General features: G+C 47.5%; 1 protein-coding gene across 3 annotated transcripts in view; it reads left to right on the top strand.

The window, feature by feature from the left end:
* The first annotated feature begins 3,861 nt into the window (after window positions 1–3,861).
* LOC149326745 (USP6 N-terminal-like protein) overlaps window positions 3,862–14,846 on the top strand; it is a 102,154-nt gene continuing 91,169 nt past the window's right edge. For all 3 annotated transcript variants that reach the window (XM_089562858.1, XM_089562857.1, XM_089562859.1), the window contains exon 1: window positions 3,862–3,997. The gene's annotated coding sequence lies outside the window, so the exon portion shown is untranslated. The remainder of the gene's footprint in view (window positions 3,998–14,846) is intronic.

Below are 14,846 nucleotides of genomic sequence, written 5' to 3'. Positions count from 1 at the left end.
CCCCTTGGTTTCTGTGGCTGTTGGCTTCTTTCATATATATATATATATATATATATGTGTGTGTGTGTGTGTGTGTGTTTACATGTTTATATTATATATAAACATATATATATGTTTTTTACGCGGCATCTCTAGGCTAAGCCACTTGAGCACACTTGATCACAGGCAAGCCGGAACGGGGGGGGGGGGGGGGTGCAGGGGGGGGGGCAGAGCCCTCCCAAGTATTCTCATGAGGGGGCTCAGCCCCTCCACCACCTGAATTTCTGCCTTGTGTACATTGTTTTTGCTGCAACCTAACATACGACCTCCGCGTTCCCATGACGTCCTAGTAGGAAACTACACATTGAAGACACCCCCAAGTCTCTGGAACAGGCATGAATTAGAGTGCTAGCCCTGACTTTGGTTTTCATAGAACGGCAATTTTAACAATAAAAACACTCAGGCGCAGGTACCACCCCAGGTAGCATTGAACTTTAGAATAGTGTTAAAAAATGTTAAGTTGGAGTAATGTTACATGTTGCATTGTAACTTTACATTAACATTAAAAAATTAACATATAACGTTATAAGTTATATGGGAAACGTTACTTTCACGTTCTAAACAAGCATTGTTTTAATATAATCTTCTAAATTTTATTATAATGTTAGAGTCGTAACTATAAAATAACATTGCAAATATATTTCGAGCACGGATTTCCAGTCATTTTTTCGCTGTTCTTAGAGTAAAGATGTTTTTCAACTAACAGAACCTTGTAACCACATCTCTTAGATAGTACCCGCCATAGATTACATTGAGAGCCCGACTATTTTGTCAGAAAACTTTAGTTATTACCCATTCCCCACTATCACTCATGAGATATCCCGCAGTAGCGAGTGTATAAGCTCGACGGCATGATATCCGTTTGGAGGTGAGTGAATACGAGTTGCATGTTGTGCTGCAGTGTAGTGGAGAAGTTGTCGTTTTTGTTGTTGGTTCTTGCTAAGTGCTGTACGTTGTGTGCCGTCACCACTGGCAGACTGCATGCTTGTGCGGGTCTGCTTTATCATTTTCCAGAAAGTTCCATTTATGTTGTTTACATGTTTCATGAATGTTTGGGGAAGGTTCTTCGAACATTTATATGTAACATTACAAGGAAGGAAGGGAAAACTTTATTTACACTAATGGTTTTTCCTGCGGTTTGGGGGCATCTTCAGAGACGTCTTGGTTCTACCCCCAGGAGCCTTCTCTGTCGAAGTCGTCCGCCTCTAATCAGTGTTCGGTTGCCCTCAGTCCAGGGCTCCGCTGGCCATTGCCGCCCGTTGAGCTCGCTGTACCAAACCTTGTTGGTCTTCACAGCGGTCGCTGGACATTGAAATAACATTTGAGCATAACAAAAATGTAACATTATCGCAATGTTTCGGTGCTACCTGGGACGCCGAGCGCCACTTGCTCGCTGTCTTCATTCTGCGCTGAAATGCAAATAAGGTAGTAAGGTAGTAGAATGTACACAAGGAAAGAACAGTGCTCCTAAGTTTAGGCGACGTCACCAGGGAGTTTGTGAGCAGATTAGCGGAGCGAGCAGCAACCTTTGGTTCCGCCTAAGCACCTATAACGAGCAGCACTGTCCGAAATGTCTCCTGCTTGCGTGCATTATTGGTAACTGTATACATGTACTGTAGCGCGTTTACTTGTATTGCGGTATTTAAATTGTTGTTTTATGTTGTGGTTTTGATCATGCGCGAATGCCCAAATATGTAACTTTGTCAAATGTCAATAAATATGTGCGCACTGAAAATTCATTTTGTAATTTTCTTCTTGTTAATGCTTGTATAATATATATGCACCATATAGCGATCAAAGAAACATTGCGTAAGAAAAAGAATTTTTTTCTCGCAGTTAATTATTCTCTCTCTAGCCAAAATTGGATTGTAATATCTGTAAAACCTAAATACATAAACAAAAAGAAACAAATAAAAAGAAACTTGTTCGAGCTCTCCCACTGAACATATACTTCCGGCGTCCCTGCTTGATCAGCAAAGCTCATGCCTAGATCTGATCTAGGGATTTTCCTCTAGGCATGCGAACTAATTTTTCGAGCTTCTCAACCCAACGAAAAGAGGGAATTTTCGGGAATAGGATGACCGCAGCATACATGGGGCAGCGCAGAGTTAAACATACAGGCGTCTCTCATGCAGATGACGTAATCGGGCTGATGATGATGACGACAGTGGAATTCGATTTGGTGCAGAATGTAACTGGTTTTAAAACTTAATTGCAATATGTGTAGGACATATTTCGGTCATTTAGCGCACGCTTTTTGACGTATTGTTCTCTTTTTATGTGGGAGAGTCTTTTCAAATAACCGTATTTCGCGCGCTTGTAAAGCAGCTCCGACGTGTACAATGTAGTCTGCATCACCGTTGTGCAGAGCGCTTGCGCAATTCCCAGAGAATAAAGGCAGCACTTGTCGCAGCTGCTAGTTTTAGACACAATACTTGCACAGTGTCAGATGGACCCGCAAGCAAGGCAGATACGAACACTTCGCCCAGAAATATAAGGGACTGCACTCTAATTTATTTATTTATTAAATTATTAATTTCAGTTTTTGTCATCCGGAACGCATTGTTCAAGCGCTCAACACAAGGAGTACGCAGGCTGTAAAGTGCGGTGCCTCTTCGCTGTGATACAGGACCAACGTCACTAGAACTATAGTGCCTAGAATATATTGGCCAGTATTCTAGGAACTATGCTACAACGTTGTACAGCACTCTGCGGACAGTGGCCCAGAGTTGAAACAATTTCTACTAAGATCACAGGAGTGAGATATTATGTAAAATTATTTGTGGGAATTTATAAGCAAAATATTGCGAAAAAATTCTACAAAGCTAAGTGCAATCATTTTTAAAAAATACTGTACTCAGTGTCATGAGGTAAATATTGGTATTTTCTTTTCTTCAGATTTAAAGAGCGCTGACTTTTAAGACTACACAGATAGACATGAGGTCTGAAAAGTAAGCGCTGTTTTAAATTTGAAGGGAAGAAAATGCATCCACAACTAGCCCCGCAACGTGTTTTACTAAACGTATTGGTACGTTCTCCATTTCTGCTTTGCGAAGACAGAAACTGTAGCTCGTTATAGATAGATGAATTATTCACCTAATAAATTCCTTGGTGTTTATGTTCACCGTGGTGAACAGCACCGGGCTTATTAATAATGACACGCAACAAAGTGTGTACTAGGGTTTTCGCATTCTGTTCCAGCGAAATCGAACACTTGACTTCGCGCTCACGAGCATGACTTAAATAGGCTAAATTGTTAGCAGTTATGCTTACAACGCATATACAAAAAAAATGGAGCCCTCTTAACGCTGCTCTAAGGAATTTTACATACGATGTTGGAAACGCTACTTTATTGAGAATTTTTTTGTTCGAGTTGTAATTCAGTGTTCAACTTACACTATACACCGTATCAATAGACAAACTTTATACTCGTATACTCATCATGTATTTATATTTTACGCTTATCTTCTTTTTTTTTTTTGCCTTGATCAGCTTTTCACCACTTAAAGCACGAGGCGGCGTGCGCTTTCATTGAGCGCCTGTGCGTTATACATCTTAAAAAAGCTGTCAATTTCAGCCATGCCACTTTAGTCGTATCCCGGAAATAACTATACAAATATCCTGTGAGGACTGAGCTAACAGAAGAGTCGGCAGAAATTTCTGTTCCTCTCTTTTCTCGTTGAAAGAAGGGAAGAAAACTGAAACCGAAACTGGTATGAAAGAAAGCTTGGTCTTACTTTGGCGCGGTTTTTTTAGCCCCATCTGGCAACAAAGTTACTTGTTTCTCTTGTTTGGGGAGAGATGGCGCACTGGCTGCAGTCACGTGACTTTTGGAGGCGGATGCGCCATGGCCCGCTTGTGCAGCCTGTTCTGTCAGCCCGCTGTTAAGTTTTCGTGAGCGAATTGTGCCACCAAAAAGGATTACCAGGATCGGCCTATGCGACTGCGGACAACGTCGGTGAGTTTCGATTCTTGTGGCGGCAACAGGCGTTAGCCAACGCCGGCAGGCTAAACTCGCGGCAGCTAGTCACGGCTGGCTCTACAGTCCAGCCCAGAAACCTCCCACCTCCGTCCGTGTGTAGCGCTGTTGCTTTTTATTATTATCTTGCGTTCGCCCCTTCAACTCTAGGCCGACCGTGGTCGATATTCGTTAGGCTTATGCTCTCCGTGTGTGTTGTTTATTCACGAGGTCTGTCCGCAGGGACCCGTAGTTGCGTTTCGCGCACGTCAGATGTTGAACCGCCCGCGGGTGATCGCTGCTGGTGCGCCGAGATTTCGCTGCGATCTCGGCTTTCGCCGTTTTTTTTTTTTTCGTTATCGTTCTCGCCGGTGACAATTCTACGATCGCGGTGCTGCGCAGGTCTCTCTTGTGGTTGCCCAAGGCACCTCCGCGCGCGCACGATTTCTTTGGCCACCCCGGCGACGACGAGCCATGTTTCACACGGGGGCCACTGCTACTTTCCGCGACGCTTGCGCTATGCCGGTTTGCCCGGCAGCTTCCAACTTCCTCCTCCGTGGAATGTAGTCGTAGTAGCGGCTTGGTATGCAGCCGTGCGCTTCGCCGGGGCATGCCTTAGGTTGGTTGAACGGAAGGTGGTCGCAATCGCTGGAACTCGCGTCGGCGACAACCGCGTTCTTCGAATGAACACGCCGCCTAGTTCTTTCGCTGAAGAAAGCCGGTCGTGGTGTTTGCTGGGGATCGAGACGTTTAGACTCGCGAGTGACATGCCGGCTCTCTCTGAGTGGCGATCGCCTGTGTTCCGCCTAGATACTGGCGTTTGACCTCGAAATAGCAGCGTCTCTTGGCTTTCGTCGACTATTCTTGCTTCACGCCTATGTGCTGGGAACGGCTGGGAACTGCGAAACAGAGGAGTGGTTGCATAGGTCGTTTGCTACTTCCGTGTTCCGGCGATCAGGTAAACGCGGCGAGCTCCTCTCCAGTCATTAAAGAGCAGGTAGGAGAAAACCGTTTGTGAACGGAAACTGAACGGATTCAAGCGCCTCGGGCAGATTCCTGACCCGCTGTGTGGGCGTCACGACCGTGGTTGAAAAGCCCCGGTTTGAAAGATTGCGGCCGAGCTCGGTCGGGTGTATTGCCCTCGGAGACATGCAGCTGTGTGATGCACTCGAAGCCGGTTGCGTCGCAACCGTTCTCGTTCGACGCCTAGCACAGCTGCGGGATGTCGATGAGCCCTCGGCGGCGAGGAAGCCTTCTCGGAAAACACGAGCGCCTTTCCAGCTAGCTTTCGCGCCGGCGCTGAAGTGTTGGTCTTTTCTAGGGCGCTGATTTCGGTCCTACTGCTAGTCGAAACTGTGGTCCCGTTGCTCGCAGCGCGGTTTCTGGCCTTGAATCCGATACTCATCGCCGGAACTTCCGTGCGACCGAGCTGTCAACGTCAGCTGGGACGCGGTGCCCGCAATGGAAAGGAGCCACTCTCGTGAATTGTCCCGTGATCGGTGTTTTGCCAGGAGCTGCACCTTTTGCTAACCGTGATGGCGACGTGATAAGCCGATATTTTAAGCGGAAGTCTTCGCCTGAATTGCGTTCATTGGTGGACAGCGTGGAGTCCAGGTGTACGCAGAGGAACGCATCATTTTGATTCACTTCTACTGTGCGTTGCAAAGCTAATGTGGTCCAATTGATGCTCAACCTGCATCTAATTTGACGTCCATCGAAACTGTTCAATATCGATCTGCTTGTTACATTATTTATAGTTGTCATCGTACTGCCAGCACCATTGAAATTAAAAATAGTTTACTCCTCCTTGTATTCTTACTGAGACGTCAAAGACTGCGGCTATGTTTACTTCGTAAAATATACTGACGCGGTGGTGGTGGTGAAAAACTTTTTGCAGTATTCGCGGCGGCCGCGTTTCTATGAAGGCGAAACAAAAAGGCGCCCTTGTGCTGTGCGATGTGAGTTGGTCGACATTATTCCCGAGTCCTCCGCTACGACACCTCTTTCTCTCCTTTTTTCTTTCACTCACACCTTCCTCCCTTCCCTTATGGCGCGGTTCGGGTGTCCACAGAGATATATGTGAGACAGGTAGTGCTAGATTTCCTTTCCCCAGAAACCAATTTTCATTTTCATTTAATACGCCCCACGAATTTTTTTTACCGCCGCGGTGGGTCAGTGGGGTTATAGCGCTCGGCTGCTGACTCGGAAGAGGTGTTCATCCCGGCCGCAGCGGTCGAATTTCTATGGAGGCGAAATTCTATTGAGGCCCGTGTGCTGTGCGATGTCAGTGCACGTTTAAGAACGCCAGGTGGTCGAAATTTCCGGTGCCCTCCACTGCGGTGTCCCTCATACCCCGAGTCGTTATGGGACGCTAAACCTCTATAAACCAAACGATACTTTGTGTCAGCGGCCAACATGCAGCTCACGTCGCTTCGACCACCGTAGTGTATTTATAGATCTTTTACATGTCACACCAATTCCTTGTAGCACTCATTACTATCTCGCTCAGTTAAGTACTGGGACCACCTTCCTGAGGCGCTGTTGTCATTATAAGATAATAATCAGTTTAAAAATGCGCCAACGTGCCACTTTTCGTGTTCTGAATTAATCATTTCGCAATGGTTATAAATATTTTTCATTGAAACAATTGTATGTGAATCCTGTGTTATTATATTGTTGTAATATTATGTTTTCATTTTCTGTCGTTTATTGAATGTTATGTACCCCACTCCCCTCCGTAGCGCCGGAGCGGCAGGCCGTGAGGGTATTACAAAGCACACAAACCAAGAAGCCCAGCTGGCCTCTCGGAATGCGTTTCAATGAGGGCGAAATGGAAGCGTGCGCGCGTGAGACCGGGGGTGGTATTCTGCCGGTGTCGCCTTTTGCGACATGTCGCATATGGGCGAGGCCTAAAAAAATGCTTACAGATGCTCGAAGAAACGGAAAAAGCCGCCGGCACTTTCGTCTGCGGTGCATTCATTCACTCCGAGAAGCGACAATTTACCACTGCTGATCCACTAGCAGCAGTAGTTTCGTATCTTCTATAGCAAGAATATTTGCCATCACATGACGTCTAATGTTCAAAAAAACATTTGCAAATTTAATATAAACTCGCTTTACTTCATTTAAGTCTATAAAACACCGCGAAAAAGCTCCAAATCTATTTTGCTTTCGTTCCGGACGGTTGTGCTAGGTTTCGGCCACTGATCTCCACTAGGTGGCTGGATGCCGCATTCCCGCTTTCCGAGACGAGCGCGAGTGAAGCCACCGGAAGTTGGACCGCTTGTCCCGGAAGTCGGGTGTCTGCTGTGTATTTCAATGCAAAAAGTCGTGTCTTTCGCCCTTTCGTTCTCAGTTTTTTGCGTTGTTTTCGTGTGATGTCTGCTGTTATATGAAAGGAACAAGCAAGCTGAACGCGAGAAATGTGAGCATTGTGTGCAGAACCCTGTAATTTCTGCGAAAGCGAAGAAAACAGGCATGCAGGTCTCACCCTGCCTCGGCAAAGGGGTACGTGCATTAAACACTATGGTCTTGCCTGGTTCTTGTATTCCGAGCGTAAAGGAGAAGTAGTGGAATGACGATGACCTTAAAACCGAATTTTCGTGCAGTAAAGAAAAGGCACAGCGCGAGAGGAACGACTGACAAGAAAGGCGAATGGTGCAGTGCGCGTGAGAAGCGCTGTTAGAAGTCAATGCACCAAGCACCACGAATTAAAGACCATTCAGGCTTAACTTGCTACAACATGAAACAGTACATGACACGATCCGTCGAAAAAGCAGTACCATACCTTTTGGAGGCGCTAATGTGAACCAACCGAACACCGTCGACACCTCACAAGATAGTAGCCTAGCCCTCGCCCCGGTTCGGTCTAAATATAATTCGGTAAAAGGGTCGCTGCAAAGTAAGCTGCCTGGTGAATGTTTCAACCTATTCTTTCTTATATTTATCCTCCATTGATAGCATAACTTGGGCTTGAGCGTGGGAACAAGCATCGCAGTAAAGAGCACAGTTGGCGAAGCTAGGCAAACGAGACGACACCGAGCCGAGTAGACGAGGCGTAGCGTAGCGGCGTCCTGTCGTCTGCTAGTGTCGCCCCATTGAAATACAATGGGCCCTTATTTTTGAAACTTCCTTCCCGAAGACTTCACTGGTCTCCTCGCTCAGTTGGCGGCGCAAAAGGTAGGCATTGTCATGGAAAAAGACGAGAACGGCGAAAAGACGAAATGCTAAGTGGGAAAACAAAACTGGAACTGAAAAACCGTGCTGAGCTCCGATTTCATGCACTGCCAAAGGCTGACTTCCGGGACAAGGCCGCTTACTTCCGGTGGCTTCACTTTCGGGCGCCCGATGCGGCATCCAGCTCCCCTAGTGGAGATCAGTGGTTTCGGCTGCGTTTCGGGCAGTTGCAGACGGTAGGTCCCATTAGGCTTGCGCGCTCCAGAATCGAGAGCGTGTCTAAAAAACTAGGCTGAATTGCAGCTTAAACTTTATCGTCGAAGCAAGGTAAGTCACAGCGAAAAGTAACAACACCAGTAGTTGCCGGTAAACATGCCGATCGGAATCGCAAGGACTGCTGAATTGGCTGAAGCGGGCGGCTCTCGCTTGAAAGGACGTCGCCATGTTTTCACGCCAAGGGCGCAAAAGCCGCAACTGCCGATTGCGTTCGTACGCTAAACCCGTCGCCCGCGCGAATCGCTTCAGCGCATTCCGTTGTTCGACTAAGCGTAGTAAATTGGGGCGACGTCGCGATAACGTAGCAGGAAGGCGGGTCCGTGTCGTCACGCCGCCGTCACCACGGCTCGAGCCAATCAGCGAAGAGCGAATGCGACATGTCGCAAAAGGCGACACCGGGAGAATACCACCCCGGGTGTCGTCGCATTCGGTTCCGTTTCAGCCGGGGTCGCTGTTTGGCTGAATGCTGGTGGAGGGGGGGCATCGACTGAGCTGACTACGAAGCACCAGGTGCGAGCAACGTAGCTGGGGCTTGAAAGAAAAAATAAAGAAAAAGGAGCCGAACTGCAGCGCTACTAGGCCTTTCTATGGTAGGCCGAAAGGATGAATTGCTTCGTGGAAGGAGCTGCGCAAGCGCGGTTTTAAACAATCTGACCCGCCGCGGTGGCTCAGTGGTTACGGTGCTCGGCTGCTGGCCCGGAAGGCGCGGGTTCGATCCCGGCCGCGGCGGTCGAATTTCGATGGAGGCGAAAATCTAGAGGCCCGTGTACTGTGCGATGTCAGTGCACTTTAAAGGACCCCAGGTGGTTTTAAATTTCCGGAGCCCTTCACTACGGCGTCGCTCATAGCCCGAGTTGTTTTGGGATGTTAAACCCCAATGAATAAAATCAAATCAAACAGTTTGAAGGACCTGCTATTCGACACTCCACTGGAACAGACATCACTGGCATGCTGGAGTCACTCTCGACACCATATAAACGCGGGTCACTCGCCGTGCGCCAACACCACGCGGCCATCGTTGAAAGGACACGCGAGTGTCTGATATGTTCTTTATTACTGGGAAGAACTTGGTTCACCAAATGAAATGTGCACGTCGCTTCCCTTTATGATATTAGACTAATGCACACCGTAATATGCAATATGTAGGGGTCATATCCGATGTCCCATAATGTCATAGAATGTCATAAAATCCTATGTCATATAATGTCTCAGACGGGATCTTCAAGGGTACAGTAAATGATGATGGTGATGGTATCCTAGTTTTTCATTTATTTGTATGCTTTTGCTGCGCTTGTCAGTGTACGCTTAATAAAACACGTTGAGGGGCTAGCTGGTGCTGCTGTGTTTCTAGAAGAGTAACTGAGCGCTACCCGTTGCAGACGAGCGTCCAGAAAGACATGACATGTTGTCATTTATTCATTCATACATTATTTATTCATGCATGGTACATAAGCATACTGTATACTATTCTGTTTAGTGTATACCCATAGCCTAGCAACGAAATTGGGGGCTAAAAGCTTCATTTTCTACCATTTGGTGTTAGGTAGACTTTGGTGGCCGAAATTAATCAAATAGTCCGTAATTCTCGTCTGCGGCGTCTCTCTCATATCAGCGGGCGTTAAACACACACACACACGTTTGGCCTTCAAATTTTAGTTTGCTTCGAAACGATGGTAACCTTTTACAGGGAGCGATTTAACAGCATGTCTTCTTTTGCACCTGGCAATTTGTTTTCAGGAATGTGTTGGGGAAGGGGGCTTTATTTAAAGCTGTGAGGATGCCGTTTTCGCCGCTGAAGCGAAAGCTGTTCACACTATTCCTGTTGTTCTGTGTGTGTGTGTAAGCAGGGCTTGTGCGTCAGTAGCAGCGATTGCATAGACACCGAGATTATAGGTGCTAAAAATAACCAGTGATGTCGGATGAAGGGGGGATCTAGCGACAGTAATAGGACGTCCCGATACAGGCATCGACTATGGGATATCCTTCTGCAGTTTTTTTTTGTAACCCCTGTACAATAACTAAATAAAAAACTGATTCTGAATTGAGAGATATGAAAAGAATGAAAGACCCCCGCAACACTGGCAAGAAAAAGCGGCGGAGCGAGGCGCGCAGTTCCGGCATACCACGCTGCGCTGCGAGTAATTTTGGAAAGCCTTAAACGTGCACTGAAGAGGAACCTGAACTCGTATATTTACCGCGGGAACTCGATCCACAGCATTGTTGGAAACTTTGAATTATGGCCCTGTGCGGCCGATTTCCCTAATTTAAATTGGATTAACGTCCGGCTTCCGTCTTTTTTTTTTTTAAATTCCCCGCAAACAGTGGGGGGGAGTCGAGCAACGCATGGAGTGCCTTTCAGGCAGTCGCATGGCAGCTTTGCTTTCGCTTTTATTTTTTTTTTCTTTTAGGTTTCCGTGAATAAATAGATCCAGTCAGAGACTACACAGCTGCAAATTAGGCCCACGGAAATAAAAATACGCGTGGACTCTTTGATTTCGCCGATTACTACGTATCACTCCGCCGATGACAGAGCGGCAAGCCGCCATGGGACTGGGTGAAAGGTTGGTCGATTCCTCCCACCGTTTGCGGGGAATTTAAAAAAGAAAGGCGGGAGCCCGAAATTAATCCGGTTTCAATTAGGGAAATTGCCCGCACAGGGCAATAAGTAGAAGTTTCTAAGAACGCTCGGAGCGTGTAGATGGAGTTCCATGCGTGAAAATACGAGTTCAGATTCCTCTTCAGTGCACCTTTAACTTCGCTCTAGAAAGCGGATTGCTCCACATGCACCGTTCGGAAGGAGAGGTATCCTCGCTGAGGGGTCTCGGGTCAAGAGCCTTTTACTGGCGGACCACTTGGTATAATGAATTAAACACAAACTGCACGTGGTAAAGCGTTCCTTGGGCGAATGGAAGTTGCGTTTATTTGTTGTCACGTGCTAACAAAACGCACAAATAACAATGCTATAAAAATTCTTTGAAACGTAGAGCGCGAGTAGTGCCAGGAAGGAAGTCACAAATTGCTGTAAAAGTCAGTACTTATGAGTGAAAGGTGAAATGTTTAATTTGTGATATCATCTTAAGAGTGACGAGACAATTATAAATGGTTGCCAAGTGAGTCAAATTTCGTATAATTATTTCAGGTCCAATCACTATTCCGTGCTCACCACAAACATGTGGCGATGAGTGAGAGTGAACAAAAAAAACGTGCTGTTTTAAGCTGCTTTCAAAACTTAGGCAGCAGTCTTTTTATCGTCACGGGAATTGAATGCATGCAAGAATTCTGAGCATTAAATACGACGACGCCAGGAAAGTGGAGTGAGCCTCAGATGAGGGAGATAAGATGAAAAATCGTATCGAACACCGGGAACGCTTTATCGAAGTGATTTTATGCAGCTTTCGCGTCGAACACTGCTGGTAGGCAGATGGTTAATATTGCTGCGCCGCCCTAATTCTCCTCAGCAGGAAAACTAGGCAACGCAGTTCCGGAGGCAAGAACTGCGCCCCCGTCGACATTTCGAAGACCTCATCGATCACCTGCGAACCTTATTGATGTTTTTGTTGAGGGTACCCATCCCAGTACCCATCTTACAATATAAAGAATAAAAAGTAAAGGATCGAGAACCGACCCCTCCGGCACACCAGATGTTACTGCAATTAACGAACAGTTGCAGCTGTTGGCATGCACGAATTGTGACCGGTCCATATAGGAAGGATTCAGTCCACTCGTGAACGTTAGGGTCAGTGTTCGGTTTTCTGAGTTTATTCAAATTCTTTACAAAAATGTGGGACGATGAAATCGACTTTGGAACCTTGGTCAGATAGAGAATTAATTTCGTTACTGAAAGTGGGAACCTGTGTTTCGCAAGAAATAAATGTTTTCGAAAGGCATGTTGCCCAGGGGCGAAAAATGAGTTGGTCTTAACAAATAAAAATACAGTAAAAAAGTCCCCCCCCCCCCCCCCCCCCGTGATCGGGCCACGTGATAGCATGCGGAAAAATCTAGCCCCGTTGCGGGCGCTCATGCGCGGATTAGCACGGCAAACTGACTGTGGATCAACCTCCTTGCTGTAGACGCCCCGCGCCACAAGTCGCGCGCACTAAAACATGCCAGAACCAGAACATAAAGGACTGACTGGGAGAGCGAAAAACTGAAGGGAGAAAACAGCGTCATAAACACTCGGCTTGCGAACGCTGGCCGCGTGACATTACGCTCCCTCCTGAGTTTTTTCCCTCCATGCGCAGTACCACGTCGACACTGAATTTTTGGTGTGACCGCCATTCACTCCAGTGTGGGGATCAGGGGAGTCTTTTTCGGCGTATACGTCACGAGTTTGAATCGTAGTGGAGGAAAATATTTATGCGCATTTTTCTCTGCGCTTAATGGGTCTTTTGATCACAAATATATATTCTAAGCCATTCAGCCAAAATTTTGCTCAGTTCAAAGATTTGCAATAAGGGAGTAATTACTCATTGGCATCCACCCGAGCGCAGCCATACGGCCACAAAGGAAAGCTACACAGCTCTCTCAGAAACTTCGTAGTTAGAGAAAAATTCGTCCTGGTCCGAGGTTCGAACCCGGGACCACCGCTTCACCGGAGCAGTCGCTCTACCAATTGAGCTAACCGGGACGGCAAGCTTATGGTAGGGCGTTCGCTCTCGCCCTACCATAAGCTTGCCGTCCCGGTTAGCTGAACTGATAGAGCGACTGCTCGCCCTACCATGAGCTTTTTGCCGTCCAGGTTAGCTCAATTGGTAGAGCGACTGCTCCGGTGAAGCGGTGGTCCCGGGTTCGAACCTCGGACCAGGAAGAAATTTTTCTCTAACTACGAAGTTTGAGAAAGCTGTCGTAGCCGTATGGCTGCGCTCGGGTGGATGTCAATGAGTGATTACTCCCTTCTTGCAAATCTACTCCACCTTGGGGGATTCCCCTAAACATTTGACCAGTTCAAACATTTGGTGGAGCTGTTCTGAGTGACCCTTTAGCAACGCGGTCTGACGTCACACACGCGTCCTTTGCATTGCTCTGCCATCGAAGTGCGGCCGGGATTCGGTTCCAGATCTCACCGATCTCCGACGACGACCTCTCATGCGATAACAGAGCTCCACGCGGAAAGTGGGGTATACTGCGCGCCTTGTCTGTGACTGCGCTGAAGCCCGAGTGGGTGCCGCCTTTCCAGCGGGGCGAGGCACAGTGTAAGCGCCCCGGTTATGCGGGCACTTTCTGCTGCCCTCCAGTTGATCAACGGCACTTCAACTTTCCTGCTCACGTTGGACTGAACTGCAGTCGGTCCTAGTTACGCGCTGCCTTCCGCGAAACCCAGTTCACTTTGTTGATCGCTTGATTATGCCACGTGCTTGGTGAGGAAGCGCTTTTTTTTCTTTCTTCCTGAACCCGCCGCGGTGGCTCAGTGGTTACGGCGCTAGGCTGCTGACCCGGAAGACGGGTGCGATCCCGGCCGCGGCGGCCGATTTCGATGGAGGCGAAGTTCTAGAGGCCCGTGTACTGTGCGATGTCAGTGCACGTTAAAGAACCCCAGGTGGTCGAAATTGTCCGGAGCCCTCCACTGCGGCCTCCATCATAGCCTGAGTCGCTTTAGGACGTTAAACCCCAATAAACCAAACTGTCTTTATTTCTATCTTTGAACATTCGATCCCGAGGCGAAATTCTAGAGGCCCGTGTACTTTGCGATGTCAGTGCGCGTTAAAGAACTCCAGGTGGTCGAAATTATCCGGAGCCTTCCACTACGGTGTCACTCATAGCCCGAGACGCTTTGGGACCGTGAACCCGCATAGATCATTAATTTAATTCACGCTTTATTTCGTTGAACTACAATTTCTGCGCAACTTTAATTATTTGAGTATGCCGAAACTGAACACAACACACAATATTTACCCGTTGTTTTTCTAGTGCCAGTTCGCGGATTTGCGTGTTTATAAACTGATTCTTTTAGTTAAATATATATAGATAGGCCGCATGATTCGTGATCATGTGACAATGGAAAATGCCGCCGACTCGTCCGATGGGGCAGGTCCGTTGAACATCATTTGGCCGGTTCAACTCAAGGGCTGCTGTCACTGTGGGCGCTTGTCCTGCTAGCTGACCATAATAATAAATAAAAGACACAAAAAAGAGCCAACCTGCCTCTCCTGTCAGCGTCCGTTTCTGACAAGCGTATACGCCGCACTTCCGCCCCGTGCGCCCAGCTGGAGGATGACTCCCATCCGCACGTATAGTGCACGACGATATCATGGGTGCACTGTGAAATCAGAAAACTGCTTTTACAACTTTTTTTTTTACACATATTCCTATGGGCCGTAAATAGGACGTTGAGTTCCCAGTGTTTACTCTTGAGAAAACTCGGGAGATGCTTAGAATCGAGTCGCCTGCAAGCCGCTGC

Source organism: Amblyomma mixtum, chromosome 10 (genome assembly GCF_055824585.1).
Source record: "Amblyomma mixtum isolate Tamu chromosome 10, ASM5582458v1, whole genome shotgun sequence".
Classification (NCBI taxonomy): domain Eukaryota; kingdom Metazoa; phylum Arthropoda; class Arachnida; order Ixodida; family Ixodidae; genus Amblyomma; species Amblyomma mixtum.
The sequence above is the reverse complement of the archived record's forward strand: the minus strand, read 5'-3'. Positions and strand labels throughout refer to the sequence as shown.